We start from the raw sequence: 10,718 nt of genomic DNA, 5'->3' as shown, positions 1-10,718 counted from the left end.
CGGAGACCATCGACTCATTGCACACAGGCCACCAAACAGCGATCCGCTTTCTATAATTTGTGGTCGTGAGTTGCAGTACCCCTATGGGATGGATTTAAACTGATGTACTGTAAGAGGTGAAGGGTTCCACATCCCTAACCAGTTCCCTGAATCATCCAGTGTTGCAAACCCTTATTAGTCTTAGATAACATGTAGGTTTTTATGTCCATAGCAACCCTGCCCTCCCCACCGCAGTGATCATATTGTCTTACAGAATTACCAATGGTGTACATTACACAAAGGGATACTTAACCTCACTCACTGCCAAAATGCAACCACAGCTGGGCTGGGATGCAGCAGCCATTACAGATCTCACCAGACACGCTACACGACGGGATAGGAAAAATGCAGGGAAAAGAGACAAACCTTTAGAGGTAAGGAGCAGGGTATGATTACACTACATTGTAAACTAGGGCTCTGACTCAGGGTTGAGCCCCCTGCCCCCACCTCCATCCACACACAAATCGGTCCCACTCGAGTCAGCAAGAACGCAGAGTCTAGATCCTAGGTCCCTTCCGGGGGGGGTGGATCTGAGTCTCAGATCCAAGTCCTGAGTCATTGTGCTGTGTGGCTGCAGCTCAAGCTGCAGACCAGAGTCAGAAGGTTTGTGTAGTGACGTACAGATGCATTAGCATGGTTATGAGACCCAGGTCCAGCAATTGTAAACCCAGATTTACAATGCAGCGTGGACGCCCATGGGCAGGCTTGGAAACACTGAGTTCACGAGCGTGGGTACCATAGCCTCAGGTTTACAGTGCAGCATATACATCCCCTCTCTGCCCAGTGAAGCGTGGTTAAAGTGGGCCGAAAGGCAGACTGAGAGCACTCAAGGTGGTTGTACTAGGAGAGGGGGGCAGGAAAGGAGAAATCTTCAGGGATGATATTTCTTGGAAGCCCACTGATGACAGGCAGCACTGGAAACTGCTGAAGAAATCTGCAACAATGGAGCCCATGGTGCTGCCATTCTTTACTATATGGTCAGTGCCACTCAGCATGAGTCCCTAGAGAAGCTGCTGGGCCTACAGTAGGGTGATGTGTGGGCAAGGAAAGGAAGGGCGAGGCTGAGGAGTAGCTGGGGCCAACGGGATGTACGTAACTATATAAAAAATGACAGATGTGTTACTCACCTTCTTAGCTCCTTGGGGCAGGGACCATGTTTACCCTTACGTTTGTCCTGAGTCTGTTGTAACAGGGCACCAATCCTGATCAAGGCCTCTGGATGCTACTGAAATGTAAGTATTAATTATCATAAGTCCTTAGATAAAGACTCTGCTAACGACAAACGTTAGCGGAAAGAGTGTAAGAAGCCCTGGGAACACACTAGCTTGAGATTTAGGGTCAAATTCTCCTTTCTAGTACACCAGTGCCACTTCCCTGAAGGTAATCTTCATTGCGGGGATGGAGAGGAGTCTGTCTGCAGACTACACTACCACCCTGATGGATGTGTTGCAATATCAGTGGATGAGCAACACGACAGTGGAAAAAATGCTGGCTCCCCTTGCTACCACAGAGTCGTTTATTTCTGTGATACTTCTGAGACTCAGACTATGAGACTTTTGCCTTTTCCTCCCTCAACACGTTTAACTTTTGACCTATGTCAGCTGTCAGATTAGAATGAGTTTAGTCACATCAGTCTGGGCAGGAATTAAAGCCAAGCCCTGGAGGTGAAAGAGCAGAGCCTTAAAGAGATCACCTTAATTGACTGGGCCTCTTAATCCTCCTGTTCTTGTACATTAATCCAAATGCCTCGAGTTCTTCTTTTTAACCTGCTTTTTAAAGCTGAAGGAGTTATACTTTTATACAACAAAGCTGAGCGAAGAAGGCAAATGTGACCTTAGCCCTTCTAAAGAGGGGGCTTTAAGATCATTTTGAATGCTGGTCTTTATTCCGGTCACTCCCCGGCAGTGTAATAGCTGGAAAGTATCAGCCAGATCCTCCTTAACCTGAAACCTGTCAGTGATGTTTTGCAGAATAGTGCTGGTGTTTGACATTCCATTTGCAGTTTCCATTTATGTTCTTAGTGTCCTGATAACCCGGATACTTGAAACAAGCACAAAGAAAGCACAGTTTAGAGCACGCTAAATTTATCATTGAATGAGTTTTGTTGGCTAGGAACTCCATTTCTCCGAGCACCTTCTTGACACAGTAGCTGTCAGTGTGTACCCCGTCATTGCCAGTCTCAGCAGAGAGGCCAAGTTCTGAATGGGCCATGGAGACTGTATTGTCCCCTAACTTCCAGAGATGCCCCCTTTAGTCAATGATATGGTGGTGAGACAACTGGGGAAAATATTGAATTCAACAGCCCATGCCTTGTGTTATGTAGCCAGATGGAAAACTTTGGGCTCCAGCAACTTTAATGAGCAATCGACTAAAAACCAGATAGATTTCCATTGATACTTATTTACAGACAAACTGTCATCATGCATAATTAAGCAATTGAGTTGGCTCTGCAATAAATAGACCCAGCATCTGATTTCCAGTGTAGACATATGCATTTAACTATATTACAAAGAGGTGTTCTGGTGCCCTAAGTGGACACTGGGAAAGTTAATCAGCATATCCCAAGGATGAAAATGTTAATAAAAATGCTCATTTAACTCTTCAGGGCACTGATCATGGCTTCATATGTTTATATATCTCCTAGCACAATAGGGTATACATACAGAAAATGGTGTGGCCTAGATGATAGAGCATTGCACTGGGATGCAGGAGACCTGGTTCTAGATCCAGCTGTGTCACAGACCTGCTGCGTCACCTTAGGCAAGTCATATCACTGCTCTGTGCCTCGGTTTCTCTATCTGTAAAATGGGGATAATGATGATGCTGACCCCTCTTGGTAAAGTGCTTTGAGATCTACTGATGAAGAGCTAGGCATTATTATTTGCATAGCTCTAATCCTGACTGGGGTCTCTTGACACTATTGCAAGATGAATATTTAATAAGTGTGCAGGAGGAATTCTTCTGACCATTATCAGGCAGAGTGAGAAATTCTGCTCTCAATTACAATAGTGCAACCATATTGACTTCAGCGGAAACTGCACTGATGCAAAATAACTGAGAGCAAAATTGGGTTCAAACACTTCAGGCCAGATTGCTCCCCAACCAGGATGCTGTGCACTGCTCTGGCCACTCAGCTTCTCCCATCTCTGTACATGAACACAGCAGTGTTACCTGCACAAAATTCTCTATTACCCGCACACTCTAGGGGAACCCACCTTTACCCAGTTCCTAGAGCTCAGGGGTAACCCTGTTAATTTAGGCACCCACCCTTACCCTTCCAAGGGCTCAGGGCATAACCTTACACTCTGTGGATTTGCAGGATCTTTTACCTCTATTTATTAACAATCACCAAAACAGAATGCACACACTAGTCATACAATGCTCACCACTCCCAATAAGGCAGATGAACTTTTCTTGATGGCCAGTCAGGGTCAGGTAATCTGGGGAACTCGAGCTTCTGCACAGTGTCATTAGCAGAGTGAGGTCTGGCAGTTCTGATCTTGGGGTTGTGTCCTGGAGTTGGTTCCAAAGAATTTCCGTTTGGACCCCAGTTTATATAGTGAAACTTGAGTCTTCCTTAGCTGTACCTTAACCAACCATTTTACTAAAATATTACTAAACAATTCTCTAACCAAACCTAACATATTGTAAAACAATTCTTTAACCAATCATACCCACCACTATAGTTGATTTACACCTAGCAAAGTTAGTTATGCGACAGAAGCAATCAAAGAACCAGACAGACCATACAGATAAACAATAGAGAAGTAGGGCAAAACAATAGATTTCACAATCACAACTGTTGATAAGGGATTTCTTGCCAGACAGAATGCTATCAAACAACATTTTCTTCCACCATCTTAAGATCTGTTTCTTTACCTGATGATGGTGGGTGCTATGAGGACAGGATCGCCTTCTTAACAGCCCGATATTACATTGTTTTAATGTAATTTAGATGGAATGTGAGGATGTGACTTTCTGCTTCTTGGCACATGGCTGCTGCTCTCCTAATATGGCTGCAGAGAAAGGCCTCAGACCTTATGGCAGAGAGAGTGAGAAACAACAGAACAATTAAACAGGAGATAAGGCACATACAGCTCAACCTGCACCGCCTAGCTCGTACCAAGAACTATGTGCATTAAAATTTCATCAAAAGCAGATTTAAGCCCTGAGCTGTAGCTCCAGAAACACTGAGCTTGGTACAGCTCAAACAATGTGTGTGCAAAGGCAGCTTTAAGCCAGATTTGCACTCCCCCAGTATGGAGGCTGATCTGTACCTGTCTGATCTGGTCTCCCTGATAGCTGCTGTGACTTGTGCTGGCTGCCAACAGTCCCGAGGGACCTTTGTGACACCTCGAGATTGTCAGGGGCATGGATATCACAGCCATGCCTCTTCTTCCTGGCCACACACTTGTGCCAGCTTCAGGGATCACTGGGGTGACCCTCCTGTGGCCAGCTCAAATAAATTTGTTAGTCTGTAAGGTGCCACAAGTACTCCTTTTCTTTTTAGTGGAGAATCTGTCCCCCTTCAATTATTATAGTCTACAGCTCTGGTAAAAATGTGGGAAGACCAAAGAGTTTTGATACATTTGGTACATACAAATATTTATTCAGTGCCACATGTATACATTGTACTCTGCAGACAAATAAATTGGCTGGTTTCTGCCATAAGGAACTTCCACTGTAAATACAATTTGCCTATAAATACAGGCAAGGCATTGTTTTCTACATGTGATGCTAAAGTGAGATCCATATGAAACGTCAGAAAGAATGAGGTTCCAGTTAGAGCAGGGCCAATTTATTTTGCCTCATTCTGAGCCCACTCAAATGTGGGATCAAACATTCAACTCAAATATTTCCAAGGTCAGATTCTACTGAAGAGAGGCTATGCAAGAAGCAGTAGTGGATTAAAAAAACATCCAATCAAGAAAAGTGCAAAAAAAGTGATAGAGAGTGAGCAGGATTAAAAACAACCATGGCCTCCTTTGAGAGAGAGAGAAACTCTAATGTGGGGTGGGGGAGGTGAAATCCTGGCCCTGTTCGTCAATGGGTGTTTTGCTATTAGCTTCAGTGAGGCCAAGATTTCACCCAATGTACCTAATCACATGTATAGGGCACTCACTTGTGGAAGACTAACTTCTGAAGTTGTCCTTCTATTTCACTGTATATCCAGAAAATAATCCCATATATCCAATAGCCCGGGCTTCTGTTTAGCTGGGAAATATTATTTTAAACCGAGTGAATCACACTTGAAAAAACTCACGGTTTCGAATTACCTGGGGAAAAACAGGGTTCATCACCTTGAACTAATTCTGTGCACCCTGTGAACACACAATAATTTGAGATTCACAAAACCTCAAATTCCACAAGGCTTTCCCCTCCCAAGGTTTGGTATCGCTGGGCCAGAAGCCCAGATTTGTCATCAAGTTGAGTCCTGTACGGATAGTGACAATAATGATCCTTTTTCCCCACCTGGCTAGAAATAAAGCCCTGAATCTCAAAAGCTGAAAAATAAGATATTTGGGCAGCGAAAGTGGGAGACGGGAGGGACTGTCCCTTTGAAGTAATCAGCTAACCAAGGCGTGGGATAAGAGAAGGACTTCTTGTAATCAGACATCTGAGACGACTGTCAAAGAAACCTCCAAACACTTGACTGCAGATAAAATAGGAGCAGCAATAAAAGTGAAACAGGAGTAATTAACTCTCCTGCACCTGGAGAATGCAGGGTGCAGAGCAGGGAATGAGAAAAGCGGGAATGTTCTTTTCCTACTGTCCAGTGAATCGAAGGCAATAATGCCCTTTCCACCTACACTACAGGGGAATATTAACAAGCTGCTGGGGTTTAGTGCGTGAAAGTGTGTGTGGGGATGTTCCTTAGCAGCAGAGTAGGGCAAATATTGAATAGGTATTGCCCAGCATTTGTCCAAATAAAACTGAGAATTCACCTTTACCTTTAGTATTTAGTACCTTCAGGAAGGACAGGCAGGGCAGAAAAGGTGGGGGAGTAGCACTGTATGTAAGGGAGCAGTATGACTGCTCAGAGCTCCGGTATGAAACTGTAGAAAAACCTGAGTGTCTCTGGATTAAGTTTAGAAGTGTGTGCAACAAGAGTGATGTAGTGGTGGGAGTCTGCTATAGACCACCGGACCAGGGGGATGAGGTGGATGAGGCTTTCTTCCGGCAGCTCACGGAAGCTACTAGATCGCATGCCCTGATTCTCATGGGTGACTTTAATTTTCCTGATATCTGCTGGGAGAGCAATACAGCGGTGCATAGACAATCCAGGAAGTTTTTGGAAAGCGTAGGGGACAATTTCCTGGCGCAAGTGCTAGAGGAGCCAACTAGGGGGGGCGCTTTTCTTCACCTGCTGCTCACAAACCGGGTAGAATTAGTGGGGGAAGCAAAAGTGGATGGGAATCTGGGAGGCAGTGACCATGAGTTGGTTGAGTTCAGGATCCTGACGCAGGGAAGAAAGGTAAGCAGCAGGATACGGACCCTGGACTTCAGGAAAGCAGACTTGGACTCCCTCAGGGAACGGATGGGTAGGATCCCCTGGGGGAATAACATGAAGGGGAAAGGAGTCCAGGAGAGCTGGCTGTATTTCAAGGAATCCCTGTTGAGGTTACAGGGACAAACCATCCCGATGAGTCGAAAGAATAGTAAATATGGCAGGTGACCAGCTTGGCTTAACGGTGAAATCCTAGCGGATCTTAAACATAAAAAAGAAGCTTACAAGAAGTGGAAGGTTGGACATATGACCAGGGAAGAGTATAAAAATATTGCTCGGGCATGTAGGAATGATATCAGGAGGGCCAAATCGCACCTGGAGCTGCAGCTAGCAAGAGATGTCAAGAGTAACAAGAAGAGTTTCTTCAGGTATGTTGGCAACAAGAAGAAAGCCAAGGAAAGTGTGGGCCCCTTAATGAATGAGGGAGGCAACCTAGTGACAGAGGATGTGGAAAAAGCTAATGTACTCAATGCTTTTTTTGCCTCTGTCTTCACTAACAAGGTCAGCTCCCAGACTGCTGCGCTGGGCATCACAAAATGGGGAAGAGATGGCCAGCCCTCTGTGGAGATAGAGGTGGTTAGGGACTATTTAGAAAAGCTGGACGTGCACAAGTCCATGGGGCCGGACGAGTTGCATCCGAGAGTGCTGAAGGAATTGGCGGCTGTGATTGCAGAGCCATTGGCCATTATCTTTGAAAACTCGTGGCGAACGGGGGAAGTCCCAGATGACTGGAAAAAGGCTAATGTAGTGCCAATCTTTAAAAAAGGGAAGAAGGAGGATCCTGGGAACTACAGGCCAGTCAGCCTCACCTCAGTCCCTGGAAAAATCATGGAGCAGGTCCTCAAAGAATCAATCCTGAAGCACTTGCATGAGAGGAAAGTGATCAGGAACAGCCAGCATGGATTCACCAAGGGAAGGTCATGCCTGACTAATCTAATCGCCTTTTATGATGAGATTACTGGTTCTGTGGATGAAGGGAAAGCAGTGGATGTATTGTTTCTTGACTTTAGCAAAGCTTTTGACACGGTCTCCCACAGCATTCTTGTCAGCAAGTTAAGGAAGTATGGGCTGGATGAATGCACTATAAGGTGGGTAGAAAGTTGGCTAGATTGTCGGGCTCAACGGGTAGTGATCAATGGCTCCATGTCTAGTTGGCAGCCGGTGTGAAGTGGAGTGCCCCAGGGGTCGGTCCTGGGGCCGGTTTTGTTCAATATCTTCATAAATGATCTGGAGGATGGTGTGGATTGCACTCTCAGCAAATTTGCGGATGATACTAAACTGGGAGGAGTGGTAGATACGCTGGAGGGGAGGGATAGGATACAGAAGGACCTAGACAAATTGGAGGTTGGGCCAAAAGAAATCTGATGAGGTTCAATAAGGATAAGTGCAGGGTCCTGCACTTAGGACGGAAGAATCCAATGCACCGCTACAGACTAGGGACCGAATGCCTAGGCAGCAGTTCTGCGGAAAAGGACCTAGGGGTGACAGTGGACGACAAGTTGGATATGAGTCAGCAGTGTGCCCTTGTTGCCAAAAAGGCCAATGGCATTTTGGGATGTATAAGTAGGGGCATAGCGAGCAGATCGAGGGACGTGATCGTTCCCCTCTATTCGACACTAACAAGGTCAGCTCCCAGACTGCTGTGCTGGGCATCACAAAATGGGGAAGAGATGGCCAGCCCTCTGTAGAGATAGAGGTGGTTAGGGACTATTTAGAAAAGCTGGACGTGCACAAGTCCATGGGGCCGGACGAATTGCATCCGAGAGTGCTGAAGGAATTGGCGGCTGTGATTGCAGAGCCCTTGGCCATTATCTTTGAAAACTCGTGGCGAACGGGGGAAGTCCCGGATGACTGGAAAAAGGCTAATGTAGTGCCCATCTTTAAAAAAGGGAAGAAGGAGGATCCTGGGAACTACAGGCCAGTCAGCCTCACCTCAGTCCCTGGAAAAATCATGGAGCAGGTCCTCAAAGAATCAATCCTGAAGCACTTAGAGGAGAGGAAAGTGATCAGGAACAGTCAGCATGGATTCACCAAGGGAAGGTCATGCCTGACTAATCTAATCGCCTTTTATGATGAGATTACTGGTTCTGTGGATGAAGGGAAAGCAGTGGATGTATTGTTTCTTGACTTTAGCAAAGCTTTTGACACGGTCTCCCACAGCATTCTTGTCAGCAAGTTAAGGAAGTATGGGCTGGATGAATGCACTATAAGGTGGGTAGAAAGCTGGCTAGATTGTCGGGCTCAACGGGTAGTGATCAATGGCTCCATGTCTAGTTGGCAGCCGGTGTCAAGTGGAGTGCCCCAGGGGTCGGTCCTGGGGCCGGTTTTGTTCAATATCTTCATAAATGATCTGGAGGATGGTGTGGATTGCACTCTGAGCAAATTTGCGGATGATACTAAACTGGGAGGAGTGGTAGATACGCTGGAGGGGAGGGATAGGATACAGAAGGACCTAGACAAATTGGAGGATTGGGCCAAAAGAAATCTAATGAGGTTCAATAAGGATAAGTGCAGGGTCCTGCACTTAGGATGGAAGAATCCAATGCACCGCTACAGACTAGGGACCGAATGGCTAGGCAGCAGTTCTGCGGAAAAGGACCTAGGGGTGACAGTAGACGAGAAGCTGGATATGAGTCAGCAGTGTGCCCTTGTTGCCAAGAAGGCCAATGGCATTTTGGGATGTATAAGTAGGGGCATAGCGAGCAGATCGAGGGACGTGATCGTTCCCCTCTATTCGACACTGGTGAGGCCTCATCTGGAGTACTGTGTCCAGTTTTGGGCCCCACACTACAAGAAGGATGCGGATAAATTGGAAAGAGTCCAGCGAAGGGCAACAAAAATGATTAGGGGTCTAGAGCACATGACTTATGAGGAGAGGCTGAGGGAGCTGGGATTGTTTAGTCTGCAGAAGAGAAGAATGAGGGGGGATTTGATAGCTGCTTTCAACTACCTGAAAGGGGGTTCCAAAGAGAATGGCTCTAGACTGTTCTCAATGGTAGCAGATGACAGAACGAGGAGTAATGGTCTCAAGTTGCAATGGGGGAGGTTTAGATTGGATATTAGGAAAAACTTTTTCACTAAGAGGGTGGTGAAACACTGGAATGCGTTACCTAGGGAGGTGGTAGAATCTCCTTCCTTAGAGGTTTTTAAGGTCAGGCTTGACAAAGCCCTGGCTGGGATGATTTAACTGGGACTTGGTCCTGCTTTGAGCAGGGGGTTGGACTAGATGACCTTCTGGGGTCCCTTCCAACCCTGATATTCTATGATTCTATGATTCTATGACATTGGTGAGGCCTCATCTGGAGTACTGTGTCCAGTTTTGGGCCCCACACTACAAGAAGGATGTGGATAAATTGGAGAGAGTCCAGCGAAGGGCAACAAAAATTATTAGGGGTCTAGAACACATGACTTATGAGGAGAGGCTGAGGGAGCTGGGATTGTTTAGTCTACAGAAGAGAAGAATGAGGGGGGATTTGATAGCTGCTTTCAACTACCTGAAAGGGGGTTCCAAAGAGGATGGCTCTAGACTGTTCTCAATGGTAGCAGATGACAGAACGAGGAGTAATGGTCTCAAGTTGCAGTGGGGGAGGTTTAGATTGGATATTAGGAAAAACTTTTTCACTAAGAGGGTGGTGAAACACTGGAATGCGTTACCTAGGGAGGTGGTAGAATCTCCTTCCTTAGAGATTTTTAAGGTCAGGCTTGACAAAGCCCTGGCTGGGATGATTTAACTGGGACTTGGTCCTGCTTCGAGCAGGGGGTTGGACTAGATGACCTTCTGAGGTCCCTTCCAACCCTGATATTCTATGATTCTATGATTCTATTATTCTATTCAGTCCTTTTTAGTAGTGTTCGATGAACAGTAATGATATGGTATGGGATAGTGTATGATAATTGTATGAGCAGGGGCTGTTTTTTGTCCATAAGAATGTCAATGGCAAATGAAAGTTTGCGAATGCTTGTGTGAATTCTTCCCAGAGCGTTTACACAAGAAATGCTTGCACTGCCATCTTGCCATTTCTTTTACTTCCTTCCGCCTGCTTATAAAAATTTCAGTCACCCAATCAGGGAGCTAAAACAATGCCTCCACTGAGATTTTTGCCTTCATTAGGACTTTAGGATTGACCCAATGAAATGATGTGTACATCACAATTGTTGGAATCTATTTTAA

General features: G+C 45.8%; 1 long non-coding RNA gene across 1 annotated transcript; it reads left to right on the top strand.

The window, feature by feature from the left end:
• The first annotated feature begins 270 nt into the window (after positions 1–270).
• LOC122464348 lies at positions 271–2,524 on the top strand. Its single transcript, XR_006288295.1, has 3 exons — positions 271–413; positions 1,232–1,271; positions 1,404–2,524. It is a non-coding gene; the product is annotated as an uncharacterized LOC122464348 (long non-coding RNA).
• Positions 2,525–10,718: the final 8,194 nt, after the last annotated feature.

This window comes from Chelonia mydas, chromosome 2 (assembly GCF_015237465.2).
Source record: "Chelonia mydas isolate rCheMyd1 chromosome 2, rCheMyd1.pri.v2, whole genome shotgun sequence".
Lineage (NCBI taxonomy): Eukaryota > Metazoa > Chordata > Testudines > Cheloniidae > Chelonia > Chelonia mydas.
The sequence above is the reverse complement of the archived record's forward strand: the minus strand, read 5'-3'. Positions and strand labels throughout refer to the sequence as shown.